This window comes from Triticum urartu, chromosome 5A, assembly GCF_056163025.1.
Source record: "Triticum urartu cultivar PI428250 chromosome 5A, HENAU_Tu73, whole genome shotgun sequence".
NCBI classification, from domain to species: Eukaryota; Viridiplantae; Streptophyta; class Magnoliopsida; order Poales; family Poaceae; genus Triticum; species Triticum urartu.
In genome coordinates, this window is record NC_141877.1 from 393501179 (window position 1) to 393509530 (window position 8352).

At 42.0% G+C, this 8352-nt stretch overlaps 1 pseudogene; it reads left to right on the forward strand.

Moving 5' to 3' along the window:
• The first annotated feature begins 2102 nt into the window (after positions 1-2102).
• On the forward strand, positions 2103-2816 carry LOC147971550 (uncharacterized; annotated as a pseudogene).
• The last annotated feature ends 5536 nt before the right edge of the window (positions 2817-8352 follow it).

The following is an 8352-nucleotide window of genomic DNA, read 5'->3' on the forward strand; positions in this document are numbered from 1 at the left end:
TATCACATATACTTGTGGGTCATCAACACCTAGGGTAGGCAAAGAACCTATGGGGAGACCCCGGGCACCCTGACTAAGCCGAGGCAGGCGCCCAACTCTCTGGTGCCTTCGAGCACCTGGACCAAAAGTGGTCCGGACACCCGGACATGTCCGAGAAATATGCAAAAACACTTTGTAGACTCCGAGAACCCAGATCCAAATAGTCCGGGCACCCGGAGTAGCCTTGCAAACCCAGGGAAGACCAAAACCGTTGTAACATTTGCAAGTGAACTCCAAATTCAATGAACTCAAGCTTATTGGGAAGATAACGACAAGCACTATCCAACAACAACAAGAACTAGCAAGAGAGAAAAGGCCAATAATGTAAATGTGAGAACATATCCTCAAAGAACCGGCAAAATATCCAACACCAAAAATGCAATAGATGATGCATACCAAAACCATTTTTGATGAACTTGAGCTTGTCACGAAGATAACCACAAGCTCTAAATCCTCACAAAGACAAAATCCAAACAAGAACCAAGAATGATGATGCCAAGCAAGGTTGTCAGAACCGCGATTCTGTTATACGATTCTATGACTTTACAATCCAAACTAAGCTCTCTGATTCTATGATTTTAGTTCATGGAATCTTCGTTTCTACGATCTTGATAGTGAAGATTCTACGATTTGCGATCCTACCATCATAGTTCCGATCTGATTCAAAATCACGATTCTGACAACCTTGATGCCAAGGATGCAAAGGTTTGAGCCCTCCACGGACGATACAAACAAGCTACTCCCTTGAGAGCCCCCCTTGATAGTACGACTATCGATCCTATAACCCGGTCTCCCAACTAACACCATGAGACCGGTAAAATAGAAAACCTATCACGGACAAACCTTTGACTTGCGCATAATCCACTTGACCTAGATTGGACCACCTTTCTTGATTGCGCTAACTCGATGAAGACCAGTAAATACCCCCCCATACTCAACTATGGGTGAGCCTCTCTTCGGCACATCTTCACCTGTCCATTATCGCCAGCATGGACGGCAAGCTTCCAGCATGTGATCTCTTCGTGATGCTTCACTTGAACATGCACAAATCGTCCTTGATGATGATCGCTGTCGGTGTCAAAACTGGCGGATCTCGAGTAGGGGGCCCAAACTGTGCGTCTTAGGTCGATGGTAACAGGAGACAGGGGACACGATGTTTACCCAGGTTCGGGCCCTCTCTATGGAGGTAATACCCTATGTCCTGCTTGATTGATATTGATGAATATGAGTATTACAAGAGTTGATCTACCACGAGATCGTAATGGCTAAACCCTAGAGGTCTAGCTTGTATGGCTATGGTAATGAATAGCCCCCCTCCGGACTAAGCCCTCTGGTTTATATAAACACCAGGAGGATCTAGGGTTACACAAGGTCGGTTACAAAGAAAGGAATCTACATGTTTGGTCGCCTAGCTTGCCCTCCACGCCAAGGAGAGTCCCATCCGGACACGGGTGCAGTCTTTGGTCTTCGTATATTCACAGCCTATCAGTCCGGCCCATAGTTAACAGGCCGGACGCCCGAGGACCCCTTAGACCAGGACTCCCTCAATCGCTAGTTGATGTCATCCTCCATGGGTTATACGAGATCTTCCTCTTGATGCAAGACCATGGAAAGAGACTAAACCCACATAGAACCACTACACAAATAGATCATGGGTTAGTACACAAAATGTAATGGACAATGCTTACCATACCGTGAGATCACTTGATCCCACTTGGTACATCTTCTATGCTTTGTGTGTTGATCAATTTGAATCCACTCTTTATACTTTGACTTGATCAACCATGTATCGTTTCCCTTCTCTTCATTAAGATGGTGTCTTGAAGGTAAACATGAATGTTCACACAATCTTCTTCTTCATGACATGCTTGCAATAGGCTCAACTCTCACATGATCAATCTTTGGATAACTCCTTGAATGGCACCTTGGTCAACACATAATCACCTCTTTTTAACCTTGAGACTAACATATGGTCTTCAAGCATTGCCTATCGACACACCTTAAAGTATAACTCAAAGCAACCATTAGTCCATATGGATTGTCATCAATTATCAGAACCAAACATGGGGACACCAAGCTCTTTCAGAGAAGATGGGTGGGAATCTATGATAAGTGAATTTCATGTGTTTTGTGAGAAACTTGATATTGTAGACTTGGGCATGGAAGAAGCATATGTTAATCCAAAAAAGAGAAGGCGGGAAACTAGAATTACCGACAAACATCACTATCAAGTTGATAGCTTCAATGATATTTTTGATTGGCTAGTTCAAGAGCAAGATAGTAGGTTTAGTGAGATATCCTCTGTTTTTCCTTGTTTGGTAGTGGCTTTGAGTCCAAGAGACTCATTTTGTGATTTCAATTTGGAAAATCTTATGAGTTTGCCTATAGTATACCCAAGATTTTGATTCGAGGGATTTGAGGGATGTTGATAAAGATCTATGGCTCTACATTGCTGATGTGAGCACAAATGATAACTTTTCCAACATAGCAACAATCACTAAGCTTTCATAAAAAAAATGTTGTGCAGACAAGGCGGCATATTATCTATCTTTTGTCTTATCGGTTTGAAACTAGTAATTGTGTTGCATGTTGCTACTGCTACAGTTGAGAGGTGCTTTTGAGCAATGAAATTGGTCAAAACTTACTTGCGCAATCACCTCAATGATGATAGCTTGAGTGATACTGTTATTTGTTATGTGGCGAAAGAAAAAATTAAAAAGGTCACCAATGATCAAGTGGTTGAGTATTTCGTGCCTCGAAGGAAGAGAATATACTGAAGGTATTTTATAAAATTTTAGCAATTTTAAGTACTTTGATTTGGGCATTTTTACTATGTTCTATTTGAAAAATCAATTATATTTTTCATCTTCTAGGTTACTTAACCTTGATGTCCCATGATGTGTTTTGGAATTTGGGAAGACATCTTTTTAAAGTAATTTTGTCCTTTGTTTTAGCATTATATTAATCAGTTTGACTGTTACAATTTGTTTTTATAATTTGACTTATGTTATGTTTGGTAATTTGTGTTACAAGTTGTAAAACACACCTTTATTTAATGCATTGTTAACTAAAAAATTTACGCCATGGTTAAATAGTGATCAGCGTTACAATTAGCTTCACCTCTGTCCGTGCCACCAGTACCTCCTGTCTTGCCTTCTCCAATCTTCTTTAATAGATGATGCGCATGCTATGTGTACTTTTGGAGAAAAGAAAGTTGTCCCATGGGTAACTCTTTTCTCCCCAAATGCAAGGAAGTTAACCAGACCTCTAGATCCGTACTCCCTCCGTTTCTTTTTACTCCACGTATAAAATTTGGTCAAAGTCAAACTATACAAAGTTTGATCAAATTTATATCAAAAAATATGAACAACTATTCGTCACCCTGGATGAGGGATAGTTATTCTTCACCCCCTCTATTTTATCATCAATGCACCGTAATTTTACGTTTCGTAAGTTTTGTCTTCTTTCCGACCCAAAAAGATACCGTAAGAAAATATATAATCGCCGTAAAAAATATTTTATGTTATGTAAAATTACAAACGTAAAAACATAGTCTAAAATACACATAAACTGCAAATTTTCTTATCTTATGACCTATATTTTTATTTTCTTATGTTAAATTTTACGTAGTGAATCAATAGGAATGTAACTATTTGAATTCCAAACATAATTTAATTATGAAATGATCATAAGATCACCTCGGGTGAAGAATAACTTATTCTGCACCCTGGGTGATGAATAGTAACATTATAATATTAAAACTATATAGTATGAAAATACATTTCATGATGCATTTGATAATATTGATTTCATATTGTGAATCATGATATTTTTTAATAAAGTTAATTAAACTTTACAAAGCTTGATTTTGAAAAACCTTATATACAGACTAAAAAAACAAAGGGAGCAATAAACAGCTTGATACCGAAAAGCTGAAGCATATGCATCTTACGGAGCACTTATTTGGAGACAGTATCAGATCCACTAAATAATCCAGCTCTGGTCTTACAAGTAAAGCAAAACGAAAGCAAATATTCTACCCCGCGCCATCATCAACGACTACTAATCGGTGAGCTGTGTCCAGGGGAAGTGCTTGTATAAAACTCACGTAAAGGTATTCGTTGCTTGACTTGCTTGTAAAGCTGTCATGCATGCACTTGGTTTGGTTAGACCAAAAGCCATTTACTCTCAGTCTCAGCTGTCACGTACTGTATTGACGAGCATCAACCAGCTCTAGCAAAATTAAGATAAGATACCAACCCCAACAAGATTAGCAAATGTTCCTATCCAGCGACGCGGCCGCCTCCTAACCCTAGCCACCATCGCCGCCACAACTACCACCACCGCCTTAGTCCTCCTCCTCTTTTTCGTCCGGCGGCCTCGTCGGCAGCAAGAGGAGTGGGGACCCATCCATCTTACTTTTTTGTTAGGTCTTTCTTCTCTGATGACATTGATGAGGTGGTGACGACGATGGCGTGCTGGAATATGGTCTCTCTGCTCTTTGCCTATCTCGATGACGTTTGATCCGGCACCGGCGAAGGGCCTATGAAAGTTTGTATACCCGGATCTGTTTGTTCCCTGCAATTTTTGGCAGCTCGTGTGAAAGCTTGTGGCTGGTTATTGGTGTGGCGACCTCAACATCTTCTTTTATGTTGTTCTGTGGCTTGGTCTGATTTCTTCAAGCCTTTGTGTTGTGCTGATGGTGATGGATTGTAAGCATGTTCTGTGTGGGGTGATACTCCAGCCCATGATGCTTCAACTATTTTCAGATCTTACCACTTGACATGAGTGGTGAGCTATCTCAAAAAAAAAACTATTTTCAAATCTCGTCTTAAGGGGGCGAGTGACCATTGCGGTTTTTAAGACCTGGTACAACGAGGGCATTCGCATGTGTCCCTTTCTTTAGTTGGTCTAGTGTAATTTTCGATCTTCAGCGGACGGCGCGCTCAAGGAAAAAAGAAGACTATTATGCTTTTTAATGTAATTTTATTATTTAGTGGTGTTCTACATCCAGTTTTCTATCCATTATATTGTTCGCTTGTTTTCCTGATTTAACTAGATTTAAGATCTTTATTAAAAAAACAAGATTAGCTAAAGCTATGGCCATCATCGCGGGGGATTACTATACACTTCATCGGAAAAACGCCACCATGTGCAATCTACTCCTGTTTTCGTTCCGCATGTCACGCCCTCACAGCTCAAGCGCTCATCGATCGTGTGCGCCTGTACCTCTCTAATCCCCATCTCCCTTGTGCTCTCAACTGTTCCATGTTGATAATTGATAAACCAACATCATGTATGACCACTTTGTCTGGTGTCACCCTCGCCGGTCCTCATGTCACGTCCTCGTCGTTGCCGTTGCCGTCTTCCGTCACATGACGCCATAACTGCCTTGCTTCCTCTGCTATGACTGCCCATGAACTACGCGTGCTGATCCATCGTGTTGTGCTCGAGGACGCCACGAATACATACATCGTCGCCGCTTTATGGGCTCTCAGACTGAGAGATGCCTGCGTGCCCCATCAGAATGATTACCCGTAAATATCATTACCGTGACAGGCTCCCCAATCAATCATTAATCTGGAAGTTGGAGGCACACCAACTCTTGACGGGTTGGCTGAGGTTTCAACCTTAAACTAGGGCTGGAATCTAGAGCTGCTCCATGTGCAATTCTATCTCCCCAAATGTGAGGAAGTTGACCTTAACCTCTAGATCTACGTTCAACAACTTGACCGTATAAGAAATTGACCAGATTGCATCTTAGCAAGTTGGAACCTGGAACCAATACTATCATATATAGCTCTGACATATAGTTAAGATTGGGTGGTTTTCAAGGAGTTTGATTTTCACTTCGAGATGTCTCCTCCATCCAGAGGAATTTATTAGGGTTGCAATCTCAGGGCATCTCCGATGCTGACACTTAAACCGTCCGCCTTCGTTCGGATCGATCCGCCCAGACTTATTTTGTCATCCAACTCCACGGAGCGGTCTGGATGTCGGTTTTCCCGCAAACCGGGGGAGGGCTTTATAGGAGTCCGGACCGCCGCGTCGCCACCACATATGACTATGACACCCCTGGTCCATTCAAATCTCCCCCCCCCCTCCCGGTCCATTTTTCTTCCACTCCGCCCCTTCTCCCTCCTTACTTTGCATCCACACCTTCCTCGGTGGCTACCGTTGTTGTACCTCTCCGACACTCCGCGAGCATCGTAGGATGTATGTAGCCCCACCAACGCGCATGCCCTCCTTGTACTACGCGGCCATCCACCCGGGACCCTATGCAGCTAGGTACCCTCCGACCCTACCGACGACGTCCATGGAGGACACCACACCCGGCACATGATCGGTCAAATGTCGTTGAGTTTTTTTTTTTGAACTTCTTGTTGTTTTCTAGACTAAACATGATGGTGGATTACTCGATGAAGGAGGATGGTTGTTGTGTGATGCGTGGTTGACTGTATATGTGGACTTTAGAGGCTGGAACTCAAGGGCTCGGTCTTTTGGTGGCACGTGAATGCTTCGTTTCATGTGCGAAAGCACTTTGTGCCCTCCGACATGCACATCATCCATGAACGCAGTATGAGGTCGATATCACATCGATGGTACACCATCCGCAACTTTGCCATGAAGTTTTGCGGAGCGGTTGAAAGAGTGGAAACAATGTGGCCATTGAGCATATCAACCATGGAGATCGTAAGTTTGCTTCATGCTGCTTTACATGTTGGTTAATTCATTTATTCACTCGATGTTGCCCTATAAATTGTATAGCTTGCATGCTCTATCGTGATGTACTACAGGAATGAGGGCACACCATTCACACACATACGTTGTTGGATAAAACTCAAGGGGCAACCTGTGTGGGACGACATGCGTCGGCTTTGATTCTAGTATCGTTGAATTTGGCCTTGGTGAATTCAAAAAACTTGTTGAACATCTGGTTATCTCATTGAACTTGAACTATTGTTGTAGTAGTGATATTTGCATCCTATCTATAGACGCATTTTGTGCTATTTTTCATAATTACTTTGAGTGTTGCAAGCTTGCTTTAGTTAAGCGGACGAAATATTGTATGTTTTATGTAAATCATGTCCGAACTTTGCTAAATTCAGTCGTGTTTGATGATATTCATCCGGTTTGTTCAAATTTAATTTGAAATAGATGCAGACACGGTTAGATGGTCGGCTCCCGCGTCATTATCCGTGGATTGGTCTCCGCCAGTCTACGAACGAATACGGTGTCTTATTTCGGAGTCAGCGTTGGAGATGCCCTTACAAAGTTTCTACAGTGTTGTGGTCATTTGATCCACAGAATTAGAAACCATATGGCTCAACTCAACTAAAAAAGAAACCATATGATTTCTTTTGTACGGTACTCAATTTCAAAGAGTTCTTCCCACTAAGTCTAACCTCTTGAAAACATTTTTATGGCTCACCAGCTTATATGGCTTTCAAATTAATAGCTACTCCCTCCTTTCATATATATAAGATTTTTTAACTTTTTTCTAAATCAATGTATATAGACACACTTTAATATATTTTCTATATCAGATGTATATAGACACACTTTAATATATTTATTCACTCATCTTAGCTTGTATGTTGTCCATTTAAAAATATCTAAAACATCTTATACTTGTGAGCGGAGGGAGTAACTTTTGTTAAGCGAGTAATATGTTACTGAAAATTATTGACGACTAATGGACCACCAATTTTACAATCTACGTGTAGTCGTGGAAGAAAGTAGGAAAATGAGTTGTGCCCGAAAGAAATTCATTGGTGGTGAAGGTAACAAGGTGTTTTTACCCAGGTTTAGAAAAATTCTTGCGTCATGTCTATCTATCTTTTTATTTTGAATAATTTGGATTGCTTATTACATATGTCATGTGGTATGTCTATCTATTTTTATTCATTGATGAGATGATTACAATGATATGGAACTAATCGTTTGGGCCCGCCTACGGGCTTTTCTCCTCGTAGAATCGATGATCTTTGGTGTGGTCACGTCAACCATTTATATAAGGCACGTGCTAGGTGTCGGTCGAGCGGCGCAATTGCCAAGTTGGTCGCCGCATACCCGTTGGATTAAGTCATCCTGCGCCATTGGATGTCTCTTCTTGAATCACCTCCTCCTCTCGCTTTGATCAATGCAAAAAAGAAATCCCCTCCTTCTGTTCCGCGCGAGTGACTCTGCCCTCGGCCCTCACACGCGTGCTCCGGCGAGGGGCGGCATCACCCCGCTACCTTGCATCGCTGCTCATCGCAGCACTAGCTACGTAGCCCCATGCCACCCTTCTGCTGAAGCTCACGGTCGCTG